This window comes from Vulpes vulpes, chromosome 1 (assembly GCF_048418805.1).
Source record: "Vulpes vulpes isolate BD-2025 chromosome 1, VulVul3, whole genome shotgun sequence".
NCBI lineage: Eukaryota > Metazoa > Chordata > Mammalia > Carnivora > Canidae > Vulpes > Vulpes vulpes.
Genome location: NC_132780.1, coordinates 169,020,185 through 169,039,905, shown reverse-complemented (window position 1 = coordinate 169,039,905; position 19,721 = coordinate 169,020,185). Strand labels below are relative to the sequence as shown.

General features: G+C 35.9%; 1 long non-coding RNA gene across 1 annotated transcript in view; it reads right to left on the bottom strand.

The window, feature by feature from the left end:
• The window catches only part of LOC112926378 (uncharacterized), a 231,547-nt gene that overhangs the window by 148,691 nt on the left and 63,135 nt on the right, over window positions 1-19,721 (bottom strand). The window lies entirely within an intron of this gene.

The following is a 19,721-nucleotide window of genomic DNA, read 5'->3' as shown; positions in this document are numbered from 1 at the left end:
TTAAAATTAACACATAATAGATGCAAGTAGTTATGTGTAGAAGTTACACATCCTAAAAAATGGTTTAACTCATTCTGGCTGGAACACTTTGGCAATAGAAAAGTCCAATCAAAGTGACCAGAGAGTAATCATAGAGAGGAAGGACCAGAGCAATGATAGCCAAAACCAAAGGTTTCCATAACTAGATATCATTTTAGGAAGGGAGATTACAAGGATTCTAGAAAAAGGAAGCCACAAGGGAAAATTGTTGGTGAGTTTCTTGCTCATGGAATAAATAAACACTTTGAGTCTGGCAGACCCAAATATTTTAATCCTGAAAATGTTATCCCTTTTGTGGGACAGGGGTAACTCACAAGGCTTTACCATATCCCATAAAGCTCACTGTGCTCTGATTTTATTCTCACCAGGAATATTCATATCACTACCACATTTTAAGAATATCAAATATTCTATCAATTTAATAATGGGTATTAAGGCAAAAATGTTCATATCAATATTAGTATAATGCATCTGATTTAAGGAATATCAAAATGTGAAATAGTCAACTAGAATGAGACAGATATGGTGAGCAGATATTGCTACCTCCTTTCTTCAACATCCAATTTTCCCTTTATGCTTAGTAGCAAAATTATTAAATCGGCACAGCAATGCATGCATGCTTTAAAGATTAAAATTTTGAGACTCTCTTGAATCAGTTACAATCATAAATTCTAGTAAATGTGATATAAGTGAAATCCAGTGAAGATTTGTTTCCCTTCCTCGTTTGCTTTCGTTCCTCCCTCTTGTGCTCCCTGGAATATGGAAGTAATAGCTGGAGTTTTAGCATATTGGGCTTTCAATTCTGAATATGGGAGCCACATACTGAACATAATGGAACACAGAGATAAGAGAAGGTCCCTGATAAAACCTATAGGCCAAACCAGCACCAGACTAGGTATTTGCAGATTTCTTTACTATGAGAGAAACATAAATTTCTATCGTGTTAAAACTACAGTATTTGGTAGTTATCTCCTATATGGGGACAAACCTATCCTAACCGGTATATATGACCATATATATATATACTTCCATGGTACCTGATATTAGGAAGGGGTATTAAGGAAAGTGGACCTATGTATTACAGTCACTAGGAATATCTTTCATAATAGAAGTGATTGTTCTGTGGTTTGTGCACAGAAACAATCTGTTTCTGTTATTGTGTATCAGTTCCTGAAAGGATCATCAATTCTTGAGTGCACTGAAAAAATGGTTTAGGGAGTTCTGTAACACTGAGGGTAACCTACAAAGTCTTGCCTAATTGGTTAACTGGCCTCTCTTTCCCTTTCATCTTTATATTATCAAATTCTCTAAACCGGTACAGCTACTACTATATTTGTATGTAGAATTTCACATACTATGTTCAGTATGTAAAATCCTGTACTTCAAGAATAAGACGGGTATCTTATTTTTCACTTTATGAAGCCAAAAACTTACAGAATTCTAAGATAAGCCATCCACTGCATAAAACAGTATCTGGCACACAACTGCATATCAGTTTATGCTGTATAACAAACCATATTAAAACTCAGGGGTTTTCAAAAAACAAGTATTTATTATCCTTTAGGCATTGCTGGGTTGGCTGGGTTTTAGCCGATTTAGGCTGGGCTTCACTCTAAGCTGAAGGTTTGATTTAGGCCTTGGCACAAACACTGCTTCTGAACTATTTTTACTCAACACTTCTGACACTAAATGTGTGGGGTTTTCCCCACACCAACAACCAGTTCTCTAACACTCCAACTAGGTGTCCTACAATTCAACTCAATTCTGATTCTAATTACCTGGAGTTAGCACAGACTCCTTAGGTTAAGGATTCAGTCCCACAACTGTCCCTAATCAGATACCAATGAAAAGACTCAGGTTGCCACTTATACTTCTGACCACCTGGAAGTAAATGAGAGGTTCTCATACCTTCTCCTCAGATTTGCTAGTTTGCTAGAATTATCCATAAAATTCAATGAAACACTTTACTATTTCTAGTTTATTCTTAAGGATATAACTGTCAAGAATGGCCAAATGAAAAAGACGCATAGGTTATAGAGCAATGAATGGGAAGGGCAGTGTGGAGCATCCATGCTCTCTCCAGGAGTAACAGCACCTCATCCCAGCACTTTGATGTATTCATCAACTCAAACTCTCTGAACCCCACCATTTGGAGGACTTTATGAAGGTTTTATTACATAGGCATGACTGATTAAATTATCAGCCAATGGCAATTAACTCAATCTCTATCTCCTCTTCCCTTAGGAGGTTCCAACCCTCTATCATGCCTGGGTCTTCCTGGCAACCAGCCTCCATCCTGAGGCTATTTAGGAGCCCCCTCACCAAAATTAACCTTATTAGCAGAGAATAGGTAGAAAGGAGATTGTTGTGAACAAGAAAAGATGCTTCTGTTATCCCTATCACTCAGGAAATTCCAAGGATTTCAGAAGCTGTTTTAGGACTGGGGGACAGAGACCAAATATAAATTTATTATACTTACCTAAGGCATATTTTTCTCATGATAAAGTCAGGACTAAAAGCCCATGTCAAAACTTCATCTACAGCACATCTACTAACATCCCATTTGTTGAAGGAAGTTATATGGCCAATCCCAAGTCAACAGGCAGGAAGTACAGTATTCTGCCGACCTGAGCCCATGCCAAGAGTGTAGATGTGCAATACTAGTTCAGGGGGGTGAAGAATTCAGCATAATTATTCAATCCACCAGAGTTCTCAGTAAAAACTTATTAGAAATAAAAGAATATGGTAGAAATTATAGTTAAAATGTGTCTAACAGAATCAGACACTGCAAATGCAAGATAAATACCAGGAGCACAAAAATTCTGAGAACTGTTAAATGTAGAAGTAATCAAGGGCAGAGCCATGTTTGGATATATATGGTTAATTAGCCAGGACCCGGCAGGAACAGTGGAGTAAGCAAATGAAGACAAGGAAGACATTTGAAAGTCAACAGGGTACTCCAATGGAGAAGTATACTGCTATCTCAAGATAGCAATTAAGTAATAATTTGTTGGTTCCAAATGAATCTGTGCTAGCTACCATCTTAAATCTCTCCTTTTCATTTTTTTTTTTTTTTTTCAAAATAGGGGTTTGAGTCTCACCTATTTCAGAATCATCTTGGGTAGATGTTACAAGTACACATTATTGAGATTTGCTTTTAATTCACTGAACCAGAGCTGCTAAAGTACTATCCAACTTTTTTTTTTTTTTTTTTTTATGACAGTCATACAGAGAGAGAGAGAGGCAGAGACACAGGCAGAGGGAGAAGCAGGCTCCATGCACCGGGAGCCCGACGTGGGATTCGATCCCGGGTCTCCAGGATCGCGCCCTGGGCCAAAGGCAGGCGCCAAACCGCTGCGCCACCCAGGGATCCCCTTAAATCTCTCCTTTTCAAAACTCTGTCATTACTTACTGAGAAGTATTTTTCCCTATAGAAACCCACCTCTTATTTTTACAATGACACTCAGAAACTTGATTTACATTATGGAAATTCATTTTGACAGAATGTATCTACTTTGCTTTGAAATAGTATAGTAATGAACCGGACAGAAAATGGAGTCTCCTCAAGTGGTGAAGTAACATCCAGACAATGATCTAGGCACTAGGAAGAATAGAGATCTAAGAATAATCACCACTTGTAGAGAGGAAATCTAGCATTATAATGGAGAACACAGGCACTGGAGGCATGTATCTTGGATTCACATTCCAGCCCAATCGTCTTCATAGAAGGTAATGAATACCTAGTTCATAAGCAGCTAATGAGAATTTGATAAAATACATAGAAAGTGATTAGAAATGATAAGCACTTAATAAACACTAGCTATTATTATAGGCAGATGTTTCTATCTTCTCAGCCTCTGGTAGACCACAAGAAGGTAACTTAAAAATTAATGTTGCACATAGGTTGAAATGCTTCTCTAGTGGAGAGATGAGATTTGATAAAGATATATATATTTTTTTTATCAAGCTATATATATAGATATAGATATATAGCTTTGACATATATATGCATATACACACAGAGACACAATATACATATAACACAACTATACACACATGTATCTGTATATCTAGAAATATTTTCAGAATATAAATACACACTTCTCTTCTGGGGAAGAACATTCCAAAGATAAATAACTTGGCAAACTTTATAAAAACTTGGAGGGGATGGTAGAGGAGTAGGAGACCTCACCTCAATGGCCCCACAAACTTACCTAGATAACTTTCAAACAATCTTGAACACCTACGAATTTGACCTGAGACTTAAAGAGAGAACAGCTGGAACGCTACAGAGAGAAAAGTTTTCACTTCTAACAAGGTAGGAAGGCGAGGGGTAGGGGGTGGGGGTGTAGAATCAAGTGGAGGAGGGATCCCATCAAAAGATGCAGGGTTTCAGACTGGATACAAAAGCAAGACCCATCTATTTGCTGCCTGCAAGAGACTTGTTTTAGACCTAAGGACACCTCCAGCCTGAAAATGAAAGGGTGGAGAACCATTTACCATTCAAATGGTCCTCAAAAGACAGCTGGTGTAGCAATCCTCATTATCAGATGAATTAAAGTTTATACCAAAGACTATAGTAAAAGATGAAGAGGGACATTATATCATACTTAAAGGGTCTATTCAACAAGAAGACCTAACAATCATGAATACTTATGCCCCAAAATGTGGGAGCTGCCAAATATATCAATCAATCAGTCAATAACCAAAGTAAAGAAATACTTAGATAATAATACACTAATAGTAGGAGACTTCAACGTGGTATTTTCCGCAAATGACAGATCTTCTAAGCAGAACATGATCAAAGAAACAAGGGCCTTAAATGATACACTGGACCAGATGGATTTCACAGATATATACAGAACATTCCATCTGAACACAAACTGCATACACATTATTCTCAAGTGCACATGGAACTTTCTCCAAAATAGACCACATACTGGGTCACAAATCAGGACTCAACCAATAGCAAAAGATTGGGATTGTTCCTTGCATATTTTCAGAGCACAATGCTTTGAAACTAGAACTCAATCACAAGAAGAAATTTGGAAGAAACTCAAACATGTGGAGGTTGAAGAGCATCCTACTAAAAGATGAATGGGTCAGTCAGGAAATTAGAGAAGAAATAAAAAGACTCATGGAAACTAATAAAATAAACAACCATTCAAAATCTTTGGGATACAGCAAAAGTGGTCCTAACAAGGAAATACATCACAATACAAGCCTCTCTCAAAAAAATCGGAAAAAACTCAAATACGCAAGCTAACCTTGCACCAAAAGGAACTGGAGAAAGAACAGCAAGTAAAACCTACACCAGGCAGAAGGGAGATCATAAAGATCTGAGCAGAACTCAATGAAATAGAGACCAGAACTGTAGAACAGAAAAACAAAACCAAGAGTTGGTTCTTTGAAAGAATTAATGACAGATAAACCACTAGCCAGCATTATTAAAAAGAAAAGACTCAAATTAATAAAATCATGAATGAAAGAGGAGAGATCACAACCAATACCAAGGAAACACAAATGATTTTAAAAATGTATTATGAGCAGCTATATGCCAACAAATTAGGAAATCCAGAAGAAATGGATGCATTTCTAGAAAACCACAAATTACCAAAACTGGAACAGGAAGAACTAGAAAACCTGAACAGGCCAATAATTAGCAAGGAAATTGAAGCAATTATCAAAAACCTCCCAAGACACAAAAGTCCAGGGCCAGATGGCTTCTCAGGAGAATTCTATCAATGTTTAGAAAAGAAATAATATCTATACTACTAAAGCTGTTCCGAGGATAGAAAGGGATGGAATACTTCCCAAACTCTTTTTATGAGGCCGGCATCACCTGGATTCCAAAACCAAAGACCCTACCAAAAAGGAGAATTATAGGCCAATATCCTTGATGAGCACAGATGCAAAAATTCTCAACAAGATACTAGCCAATAGGATCCAACAGTGCATTAAGAAGATTATTCACCATGACCCACTGGGATTTATCCCCAAGATGCAAAGTTGGTTCAACACATAAAACAATCAATGTGATAGATCACATCAAGAGAAAAAACAAGAAACATATGATCCTCTCAATAGATGCAGAGAAAGCATTTAACAAAATACAGCATCCATTCCTGATCAAAACTCTTCAGAGTGTAGGGATAGAGGGAACATTCCTCAGCATCTTAAAAGCCATCTACGAAAAGCCCACAGCAAATATCATTCTCACTGGGGAAAAACTGAGAGCCTTTCCCCTAAGATTAGGAACACGACAGGGATGTCCACTCTCACCACTGCTTTTCAACATAGTACTAGACGTCCTAGCCTCAGCAATCAGGCAACAAAAAGAAATAAAAGGCATCCAAATTGGCAAAGAGGAAGTCAAACTCTCCCTCTTTGCAGATAACATGATACTGTATATAGAAAATCCAAAATACTCCACCCCAAGATTGCTAGAACTCCTACAGCAACTCAGCAATGTGGCAGGATACAAAAATCAATGCCCAGAAATCAGTAGCATTTCTATACGTGAAAAATGAAACTGAAAAAGAAAAATTAAGGAATCAATCCCCATTTATAACTGCATCTGAAACCATAAGGTACCTAAGAAAAAACCTAACCATAAACCTAACCAAAGAGGTAAAGCATCTATACCCTAAAAACTACAGAACACTTTGGAAAGAAATTGAGGAAGACACAAAGAGATGGAAAAATATTCCATGCTCATGGATTGGCAGAATTAATATTGTGAAAATGTCAATGCTATCCAGGGCAATTTACATGTTCAATGCAATCCCTATCAAAATACCATGGACTTTCTTCAGAGAGTTGGAACAAATCATCTTAAGATTTGTGTGGAATCAGAAAATACCCCAAATAGCCAGGGAAATATTGAAAAAGAAAACCAAAGCTGGGGGGTGGGCATCACAATGCCGGATTTCAGGTTGTATTACAAAGCTGTGATCATCAAGACAGTGTGGTACTGACACAAAAACAAACACATAGATCAGTGGAACAGAATAGAGAACCCAGAAATGGGCCCTCAACTCTATGGTCAACTAATATTTGACAAAGCAGGAAAGACTATCCACTGGAAAAAGGACAGTCTCTTCAATAAATGGTGCTGGGAAAATTGGACATCCACATGCAGAAGAATGAAACTAGACCATTCTCTTATACCATACACAAAGATAAACTCAAAATGGATGAAAGATCTAAATGTGAGACAAGATTCCATCCAAATCCTAGAGGAGAACACAGGCAACACCCTTTTTGAACTCGGCCACAGCAACTTCTTGCAAGATACATCTATGAAGGCAAGGGAAACAAAACCAAAAATGAATTATTGGGACTTAAGATCAAAAGCTTCTGCACAGCAAAAGAAACAGTCAACAAAACTAAAAGACAACCTACAGAATGGGAGAAAGTATTTGCAAATGACCTATCAGGTAAAGGGCTAGTATTTAAGATCTATAAAGAACTTATGAAACTCAACACCCAAGAAACAAACAATCCAATCATGAAATGGGCAGAAGACATGAACAGACATTTCTCCAAAGACCTACACATGGCCACATGAAAAAATGCTTCACATCACTTGTCATCAGGGAAATACAAATAAAAACCACAATGGGATACCACACCTCACACCAGTGAGAATGATGAAAATGAACAAAACAGGAAACAACAAGTGTTGGAGAGGATGTGGAGAAAAGGGAACCCTCTTGCACTGTTGGTGGGAATGCAAACTGGTAGAGCCACTCTGGAACAGTGTGCATGTTTCTCAAAGAATTAAAAAATAGAGCTACCCCATGATCCAACAACTGCACTACTGGGTATTTACCCCAAAGATACAGACGCAGTGAAAAGCCAATCACCTGCATCCCAATGTTTATAGCAGTAATGTCCATAATAGCCAAACTGTAGAAGGAGCCTCTATGTCCTTTGACAGATGATGGATAAAGAAGATGTCTCTATCTCTCATATGTGTGTGTGTGTGTGTGTGTATGTATATATACATATACAATAGAATATTACTCAGCCATTAGAAAGGATGAATACCCATCATTTGCTCTGATGTGGATGGAACTGGAGGGTATCATGCTGAATGAAGTAAACCAATTGGAGAAGGAAAATCATCATATGGTTTCACTCATATGGGGAACATAAGAAATAGTGAAAGTGATAATAAGGGAAAGGAGGGAAAATGAGTGGGAAAAATTAGGTTGACAAAACATGAGACACTCCTAACTCTGGGAAACAAAGAGTAGTGGAAGGGGAATTTGGCAGGGGAGATGGGGTAACTGGGTGATGGGCATTGAAGAGGGCCCTTGATGGGATGAGCCTTGGGTGTTATACCATATGTTGGCAAATCGAACTTCAATAAAATAATAATAATAATAATAATAAGTAACTTGGAAAATAATTCTTTGTGTCTCTTGATTGGGTACATTTAAAATTGATATTGATGAAATGATATGAAAACAATAAAAAAAACCCAGAGCATCAGCATAACTTTTTTTTACTGTTATTTTTTTTTTTACAGAATAGTCTATATGTTACCTCTTCTAAGAAGCCTTTCCAGACTTCCTAAATAAACTTCATTCTCCCTCATAATTCCTATGAAGCTTCATTGTGTATTCATTCAAGCCGTTAGTATTAGTAATTTAGAAATATATATCCCCCATTAGATTATGAGTTCTAGGACATAGGACATCTATATAATTGTCATAAGTAACATTTAAATTTTCTTATATAGCTTACAAACAGCCCCTACATACATTTCTCATTTTTTCTTTCCTACAAAAGCCCTGTAATAGCTTTGCATTCTTGTTAGTACCATATATAATACTTAGCACATAACAGCCTTTCAAACATATTTAGTATTTAATTAAAATTAAAACTGGATTGCATAGGTTAAATTAAAGTGTTGACAATTCCCTGAATTTTTATTTCCTCTAAAGCAATTGAGAGAGGGAAAGATTTTGAATGCTTTCACTTTATTTGTATGCAACCAAAATATTCCTAAGATTAAAAAAATAAGCATTCATTTGACAATTAAAATTGCATAGAATGACAACATCTAAACTAAGTAGTGAATAATATGTGTATGTATGTAGTAGAAAGATTTCTTTTCCCTGCTCCTTTCTGATTGCTACAGTCCTGGTCTACATCGTATAAGCTCCAAATCCAATGGGTACATTATGAAAGAGTTAAACCAGGCTTCAAGCAAATGATTCTGTTGGTAATCCAGGATCAAGTCCATTTTCCCCATTCAATAATTTTTCCTTTAGAAGACACAGCTTCCTATAACCCTGTAGGGTTCATTTAAATTCTGACATTTCTCTATTGGAAAATGAACTGAAGCCACAACTCACATTTCACTTCACTTCACAGATACCCTTCAATCACTATTAACTATGGCTGAATTATAATCTCATAAGATAACTAACCCACATGACAAGAACTGTCTCACCCATTATCCACTCAAAGTCATCTGGTTTCTCTGCCAAGACTTTTCTATTTTCATGAGCAATTTAAAAATCACTTACAACTTAGAAAGTAGTTCACCTCTTATTTAGTTCTTGAAGTCAGCTGTAAGTGGATTCTACTATATGTCAAAAACCATTTCTTATTTTCACTGGACTCAAATTTCCAAAGCTTCTCTGGAACATAAAGACCATTCAAAATGAAATGGAATATGAGGGAGGCAGATATCCAGAACTAGATTTTTTTTCCTTATTAAAAACAAAATTTGAGAAGAGTCCTAGAAGCTAAATATTATTAGAATGAGAGATGGCCTTTGGAAAAAGGATAAAAACAGAATAGAGTTGGGGTACCAGAAAGGGAATCAATGAATTAAGAAATAATTAATGGAATTTGCATATAGAGTTCATGCAAGAAAAAGAGAATGGAAATTCTATTGGTAATTCAGACTTTTTTTTCCCCTGTGGACATTGAGGATATATTAAATAAAAGTAAAACTCTATAAAAAATAGTGGCTATGATGGGCCCTGATGGGCCAAATCCCAGGTTAGGGCATGAGGACAATAATGAATAGGACACAGTCCTGCTTACAGCCTAATGGTATATGCCACATAATACTATAGAAATTAGAATGATAAAAGTGCTCAAATTGAGTAAATAGAAATATTTTTTAAAGTGCTAGAAGAGCATAAAAGTGGGAATACTTAATTCAAATTAGGGAAGAGTATGAAAATCATCATGGAAGAGTTAAAGTTTCATTTGGCCCTTGAAATAAGTAGGAATTCTTTTGGTAGGAAAAGGAGGGAAAGCATGTTCACATTTAGAAAGCAGCAAGTGGTCCCACATGACTGAATGTGGGGCCAGGAGAAGAGATGGGAGATGATACCAAAAAGTAGATTAAGACTCTATCAAACCAGCAAAATTGTTTGTACAGTCATATCTATGCTCTAGAAAGGCCATGACTGGTAGCACTATGAATTATTAGAAGGGAAAGAGACTAATAAAAAGCTTGAGGCCATTGTAATATTCTGGAATCTAATAGTAACATTGGGATACAAGGAGGCAATGATTACAAAAGACATTAAGACATATTTCAGTTGGGCTTAGTAATTCCTGAGCTGTAGAAGGTAAAGAGGAAGGAGAAAGTGAAGCTAGGAAGGTATTTTATACTTTTTTGGAGTTTAATGAACAATGAAGTAGCTCTTGGATACATTAATTGGGAATTTAGAAAAAGAAAGAAAAGAAGGCCTTGAAAAAAAGGGCACAGTACACTACCCAAAAAAAATCTACAGATTTAATGCAATCCCTACCAAGACACCAATGTCATTTTTTCACAGAACTAAGACAAACACTAAAATTTGTGTGGAACTACAAAAAAAAAAAAAAAAAAAAAAAAAAAAAACCCAAATAGCCAAAAGCAATCTTAAGAAAAAAGAATAAAACTAGAGGTATCACAATTCCAGATTTCAGACTATACAACAAAGCTGTAGTAATCATATAACATGGTACTGGCACAAACATAGATCAATAGGATAGAGAGCCCGAGAATAAACCCATGTTTATAGGGTCAATTAATCAATGACAAAGGTGGCAAAAATATATAATGGGGAAAGGATAGGCTCTTCAACAAATGGTATTTGGAAAAAACTAGACAACTACATGCAAAAAGAATGAAACTGGACTACTTTCTTACACTATCCACAAAAATAAATGCAAAATGGATTAAAGACTTAAATGAGACCTAAAACTATAAAACTCTTAAAAGAAAATATAGGCAGTAATCTCATAAACATTGGCCTTAGCAATATTTTTCTGGATCTGTCTCCTAAAGCAAAGGAAATGGGAGTAAAAATAAACTATTGGGACTACACCAATTAGGAAGCTTTGCACAGTAAAGGAAACCATCAATAAAACAAAACAGTAATGAATTGAGGAGACAAAGACATTTGCAAATGATACATCAAATAAAGGGTTAACAGCCAAAATATATAAAGAACTCAACAACTCAATACCAAAACCTCCCAATAATCTGATTTTAAAATGTGCAGATCTGAATAGGCATTTTTCCAAAAAAGACATACAGATGGCCAACAGTCACATGAAAACATGCTCAACATTACTACTTATCAGGGGAATGCAAATTAAAACCACAATGAGATACCATCTCACACCAGTCAGAATAACTTATCAAAAAGACAAAAAATAACACATGTTGGCAAAGACTTAGAGAAAGGGGAACGCTTATACACTGTTGATGGGAATGTAAATTTGCACAGCCATTATGGAAAAAAGTATGGAGGTCCCTCAAAAAGTTAAACAGAATTACCAGATGATCAGTAATTCCACTACTGGGTGTTTACCTAAAGAAAACAAAAACACTAATTTGAAAAGATAAGCACCCCTATGTTTATTGCAGCATTATTTATAATAGCCAACATATGAAAGCAACCTAAGTGTCAATGGATAGATGGATAAGGAAGATATATGGTATACATCAACTTAATATAAACTGCCATAAACTTAGCATGTTATATATGAACCTCACAATAGCCACAAACCTAAACCTTTGATACACAAAAAAATAAAAAGCCAAATATACTACAGAAATTCAGTCACCAGGAGAGCAAGAAACAGAAAAACCACAAGAACAAGTAGAAAACAGTGAGAATGGTAGAAAGTACATTCCTATCAATAATTACTTTAGATGTAATGGTTTAAATGTTCCAATCAAGAGACAGAGGGCAGGGAGGGCAGGAAGAATGGATTAAAAATAAACAAACAATACCCATTTATATGCTTCCTACAAAAGACTAATTTCAGACCCAAAGACCCATACAGACTTAAAATGAAGGGATGGAAAAACATTTACCATGCAAATGGAAGCAGGAAAAAAAAAAAAAAAAGAGAGCCAGGTAGCAATAGTTAATCAGATAAACAGACTTTAAACAAAGACCAAAAAGAGACAAAGAAGGACATTACATAATGATAAAGGGATTAATCAACAAGAGAATATAACGATTGTAAATATCTGCATATCTAAAATCAGAGCATGTAAATACATAAAGTAAATATTAAAGAGAAAATTTTATGTTAATACAATAACAGTAAGGGGACTTTAACACCCACTTACATCATTGAATAGACCATCCAGTCAGAATAATCAATAAGGAAACAGGGTTTCTGAATTACATGTTAGACCAGATGGATATAAATACATACAGAACATTCCATCAAAAACAGAATACACGGGCAGCCCGGGTGGCTCAGTGGTTTAGCACCGCCTTCAGCCCAGGGCCTGATCCTGGAGATCCGGGATCTAGTCCCATGATGGGCTCCCTGCATGGGGCCTGCTTCTCCCCTCTGCCTGTCTCTCTCTCTCTCTCTCTCTCTCTCTCTCTCTCTCAAATAAATAAATAAAATATTAAAAAAAAAGAATACACATTTTTATCAATTGCACATGGAACACTCCAGAATAGACCACATGTTAAGCTGCAAAACAAGTCTCAATAAATTTATGAAGACTGGAATTATACATCTTTTCTCATCACAACAGTATGATTAATTACAAGAAAAAACTCACAAACGTGGGGGCTAAACAACATGTACTTAACTAGTAGTTCAATGAGAAATGAAAATGAAAACAATAGTCCAAAATCTTTGGGATGCAACCAAAGCTGTTTTAAAGGAAATATATAGTGATACAGGTCTACCTCAAGCAACATGAAAAAACTCAAATAAACAATCTCACCTGACACCTAAAGGAACTAGTGAAGAAAGCTCAAGGTGACTAAAGGAAATAATAAAGATCAGAGCAGAAATAAATGACAGAGACTAAAAGAGAGAGAGAATGAAACCAAAAACTGGTTCTCTGAAAAGATAAAAAGAGAAGACCCAAGTAAATAACATGAGAAATAAAAGAGAAGTAACAATTGACACCACAGAAATACAAAATACTAAGAAAAATTATATGTCAACAAACTGGACAAACTAGAAGAAATAGATAAATTCCCAGAAACCTATAATCTTCCAAAACTGAAGCAGAAAGAAATAGAAAATCTGAGCAGACCAACTACTACTAACAAAACTGAAACTATAATAAAAAAATTACCAAAAAATAAAAGTCTAGAACCAGATGGATTCACAAGTGAGTTCTACCAAACATTTAAAGGAGAGTTAATATCTATTCTCCTCAAACTCTTCTGGGGTGAGGAGGAACATAAGATGAAGGAAAGCTTGCAAACATATACTATGAGGCCAGCATTACCTGGGTACCAAAAATAAGCAAAGATACCATGAAGAAAGAAAACCATGGGCCAATATCCCTGATAAACATAGATATAAAGATAATCAACAAAATATTAGCAAACCACATTCAGCAATACATTAAAAGGATCATTAAATACAATTAAGCGGGATTTATTCTGGAAATGCAAAAAAAAAATTCAGTAGTCACACATTGATGTGATACACATCAACAAATTGAAGGATCAAAATCATATGATTATCTCAACAAATGCAGAAAAAGCTTTTGGCGAAATTCAATATCTGTTCATGGTAAAACTCTCAAAGTGGTCTTAGAAGGAAGATACCTTGACATAAAAGAGTATATCTAAAAATACCCACAGCTAACATCATGCTTAATGGTGAAAAACAGAGCTTTTCCTCTCTAAGATCAGGAATAAGACAAATATGTCTACTCTCACCACTTTCATTCAACATAGTACTGGAAGTCCTGGACACAGCAATCAGACAAGAAAAATCAATAAAAGGTATCCATATTGATAAAGAAATTTAACTGTCACTATTTGCAGATGACATAGGAAACATAAAAAACCCCAAAGTCTGATGCCTGGGTGGCTCAGCAATTAAGCTAAGCTCTGCCTTCCACTCAGGATGTGATCCTAGAGTCCTGGGATCAAGTCCCACAATAGGCTCTCTGCATGGAGCCTGCTTCTCCCTCTGCCTGTCTCTTCCTCTCTCTCTCTCATGAATAAATAAAATCTTTTTTTAAAAAAAGAAAGAAAACCCCAAAGATTCTACCAGAAAACCATTAGATGTAATGAATTCAGTGAAGTTGCAACATATAAAATTAATACCCAGAAATCAATAGTGTTTCTATATACTAATAATGAAGTAGCAGAAAAAAATTGGGGGGAAAATTCAATTTATAATTGCACCAAAAAGAATAAAATAGTAAGAATAAAATTTTACCAAGGAGGTGAAAGACCTATAACATGAAAGAAATTGAAGATGACAAACAAATGGAAGGATATTCCACGCTCATGGTTTGGAAGAATTTATATATTTTTTTTATTTTTTATTTTTTATTGTCAAGATGCCCATACTTTTCAAAACAATCTTTAAAAATCAATGTAATCCCTATCAAAATACCAAAGCGTTGTAAGTTCTACCTTATGTGTATTTTATCACAATGAAATTTTGAAAAATAAAAAAATACCAAATCATTTTTCACAGAACTAGAGCAAATAATCCTAAAATTTGTATGTAACCACAAAAGACCTCAAATGGCCAAAGCAATCTTGACAAAGAACAAAACTGGAGGTCTCATAATCTCAGATTTCAAGTTAGACTGCAAAGCTATAATAATCAAAACAGTATGGTACTGGCAGAAAAACAGATACATAGATCATTAGGACAGAACAGAAAGCCCAACAATAAATCCATTCTTATATGGTCAATCTATGACAAAGGAGGCAAGAATACACAATAGGGAAAAGATGATCTCTTCAACAAATGGTGCTGGAAAAAAGTGGACAGCTACATGCAAAAGAATGAAACTGAACCATTTGATAATACCATCCACAAAAATAAATTCAAGATGGATTAAAGACCTAAATGTGAGACCTGAAACCATAAAAATCCTAGCAGAGAATACAGACAGTAATTTCTCTGACATCAGCCATTGCAACATTTTTCTAGATAGGTCTCCTAAGGCAAGGGAAACAAAAGCAACATTAAACTACTGGAACTACATAAAAATAAGAAGCTTTTGCACCATGAAGGAAACAATCAACAAAATGAAAAGGCAACCTACTGAAGAGGAGAAGATATTTGCAAATAATATATCTGATAAGGGATTAATATCCAAAATATATAGGAACTTCTACAACTCAACACCACAAAAACAAACAATCCAAGTATATAATGGGCAGAAGACCTGAATAAACATTTTCCAAAGAAGGCATACAGATGTCCGATAGTCACATGAAAGGATGCTCAACATCACTAGTTATCAGGGGAATGCAAGCCAAAACTACAATAAGATATCACCTTGCATGTGTCAGAATGGCTAAAATTTTAGAAAGTCCAGAAATAAAAAGTATTGGTGAGGATGTGGAGAAAAAAGAACTTCGTGCACTGTTGGTGGGAATATAAACTAGTGCCACCACTGTGAAAAGCCATATGAAGGTTCTTCAAAAAATTATAAAGTAATACCACATGATCCAGTAGTTCCACTACTGGGTATTTACTCAAAGAAAACAAAAATTCTCATTCAAAAACATATATGTACTACTTATGTTTCTTGCAGCATTATTTACAATAGCCAAGATATATTAATGACCTAAGTGTCTATCAGTAGACAAACAGGTAAGAAAGATGCGATATATATATGTTACAGAATATTATGCAGCCACATATAAAAATGAGATCATGACATTCAAGACAACATGGATGGACCTAGAGGGTGTTATGCTAAGTGAGATAAGTCAGATACGGACAGATGCCACACCATTTCTCTTGTTTGTGGAATCTAGAAAACAAAACAAATGAATAAACAAAGAAAATGCAGAATCAGGCCTACAAAAACAGAGCAAACTGATGGTTGCTAGAGGGGAGGGAAGGAGGGATATGGGGAAAATGGGTAAAATGGGTAAAGGAGAGTGGGAAATACAGGCTTCCAGTTATGGAATAAGTCACAGATGAAAAAGGCACAGCATAGGGAAAATGGTCAGTGATATTATAATGTCATTGCATGGTGACAGATGATAGGTATACTTGGGGGGCGTACAACATAACACAGAGAAGTTTAACCACGATGTTTTGCACCAGTAACTAATAACATTGTGTGTCAACTATACTCAAAAAAGCAAAATAAGTGTGATATAGATAAATAGATATGCAATGGAAAATTACTCATTAAAATTAGCATTTGTGACAACATGGATGGACCCAGAGGGTATTATATTAAGTGAAGTAAGTTAGAAAAAGACAAATACCAAACAGTTTCACTTATATGTGGAATCTAATAAACAAAAATAACAGAAGTTGATTCACAAGTACAGAGAACTGTTGGTTTGCAGGAAAGGGGATAGGAAGTTGGGCAAAATAGTTGAAGGAGATCAAGAGATACAAACTCCAGTTATAAAACAAAGAAGTAACAGGGATGAAAAGTATATTATAGGGAATATGGTCAATAATATTATAACTTTATATTGTAACTTACCATGGTGACATTTTATACTGCTTATGTTCTGTGAAAGGGAGGTATATATACAACCCTCTCCAAAGTCACTAAAAGACCAAAGAGAAAGGCTGACAAGTCCAGCTCAACAAGAAATCATCTATTAAGAGAACTTACAGAATGAAGTGGGTCTTGGGCAGCCAGGAGATGAATAGATCTCTGCAAACCCATCGCCTCTTAGACCTGCTTTTATAGCCTGAAAGGCTGAGAAGAATATGCTGGCAGACCACCCAGGAGGAAATGTTTGAGAATCATAGTCCTATCTCCAGAGAGGATCAAATATATTAGGTCCTATGGGCGTGGTTAAAGAAAGGAGAGGAGGTGATGGTACTGAAGAAGGTTTCAGGTCACAGAGTGATCATAACAGTGGATTTGTCCCAGAGGGTGTTATCCAATAATTGTACACTGTGCGAAACAAAATAACTATGTTGTACACCTGAAACTAATATTGTATGTAAACTATACTTCAATTTTTAAAAAGAAGGGTAGAGCAGATGGAGCTGACTTGTATTTAGTTGAAAATGTTGCATCGTTGACATGAAGGAGACACTTGAAATCATAGGAGTGGTCGTAACATATTAGAACATTTGTAAAATTTCATGGAAACCATTTATACTAATTAACAGATTACTGCAATAGACTTAATGATAGTTTAACTTATTTAAATTACTTATTAACTTCAGAGGCACTGAGATGTAATATGTAATGGATAGGTGTGTTCTGCTTTACCAGCCTCGAGTACAGGAAACTTCTAATATTCAAAATAGCAGCCTAGAAGCTCCCCATCCTCCTTATGATATGAATGCTTATTTTCTCATCATTACAAAGTTCTACAGAATCTGTCCTTCATGGGAAAAAAAAATCTAATTTACCAGAGGCCACCTTCTTTGCCACACTGAGTCCTTCTCGAAGCAGTAGTTCCCACCCAGGGCAGGCCTCCACTACCTGAGAGAAGCTTCCTCAGGGACCTACCAATCTAAAATTAGCCAAGCTAAAGCTTTAGGGCTGCCCACTTACCCAGACCCTTTCTGTGGTCCTGGGATGAGGCACTGGAGATTTTGTCCTTGGAATTTTCTATTCATTTAATCTTAAAGAAGGAACCCAGCATTTTATAAATTCAAGTCTAACAACACCCTGTATCTGCCCTCACCCACACTTCCACTTCTGCTTTGAGAGCAGCTTCTCCATATTGGAGAAAGAAGCAGCAGCCTCCTACCTCTCAATTCAGGTTTTGGTAGTGCCACAATACAGTAGCCCTGGGCTTCTTGGTTACAACTCTAATGACAGTGGAGGAATTTAATTGCAAGCAAATGCAGGAAGCACACAATGGCCTCATCTAAGATGGTTAGGTGAGTCCATACAAGCTATAGTACAATGTTGTGTTTCCCTTATCAACCCAAGCTCTGGTATGGAGCCAGGCACCAGTTCCAGTTTTCTCCTCCCAAAGGGCTCTGCTCAGAGACTTCTGCTGTTCTTACTGCCAACTGGCCTTAGTCTAGACTACCTCAGGAGTCAGACACATTGTAGTGACTTTGAAACTCAAAATGTCAATGTCTCTTTCCTATCCCAAAAGGCTCCTTGGCCTCTGCAGATTTGACCACTCTTTTTCCCCTCAGAAACCTTCAAGCATAATAGTTTTGAAGGGCAGACAGCCAGAAGCCATCTGCCTTCAAGAGCTAAGGTTCCAAGTTTTATAAGCCTAAGGGGGAAAATTGTCTCCTTCTACCTTTCCTTCACAAAAATCGATGCCCATTTATGCCAATTAAATGAAAGGGGCCATTAAAAGGTCTTTTTCTCCCTAGAACAAAGAAAGGCAGCTTCCATAACATCTTTTTAACTGTAAATTCATATGTGCTACAACCTTTAAGTACACTGATCTAATTCTCTCTTGCTCTCTCTCTCTCTCTCTCTCTCTCTCTCTCTCTCTCACACACACACACACACACACACACACTTCCTCCCTCCCAGCGCCTTAAAATTTTGCCCCATTGAATTCTTTTCGAAATGACTACATGGATATAAGCAAATTTAATTAGAAGCTTCACCTAATACAAACTAGAGTTACCCATGACCAAGAGCAAACCTATACATTTCTGGGACTGGTAAGATTCCTTTCAAATCCCAAGATATTGCCTTGATTTTATCAAACATATAGTAGAAATCTCTGGCTTTAAGTACCCTGGACACAATCTTTTGGTTGCTCCTATAGATGAAAATAAACTTTAATGAGAACCTGAACTAAACATGACGACCTTCATTTAAACCTTAGTAGAGAAATGTAAGGCTTATTCAGGATTTACCTTTATATCAGAAAGGACAGAGGTTTCATATTAACTTGTCTTCTATTACAATTAAATGATGTAAGAGGTCATATTTCACTGAAAACTGAATTTTCACTCTTGATTTTTCTGGAAAAACTCCAAAATCTTACCATATTTGATTTTTAAAAAAATGTCTCCAGAGGCAATTTTATCTTTTCTTTCTAAAGCTTTAAAAGGTCATGTGGGAATTGATTTATGAACTATTTTTAAAAAGTTGAGGATAAGCAAACTCTTAAATAACATATTGAAAAAGAATAGTAAAAAAAAAAATCAAGAAATTTTAAAACTGAGTAGTTTTCCTGTAATTCTAGAAATTATTAAAAACTCGAATCAGTGTGGCACTAACAAAAGAGCATCACTAATAAATAGGAGCTATTGTTTCCAATGAGAATATTATGGGG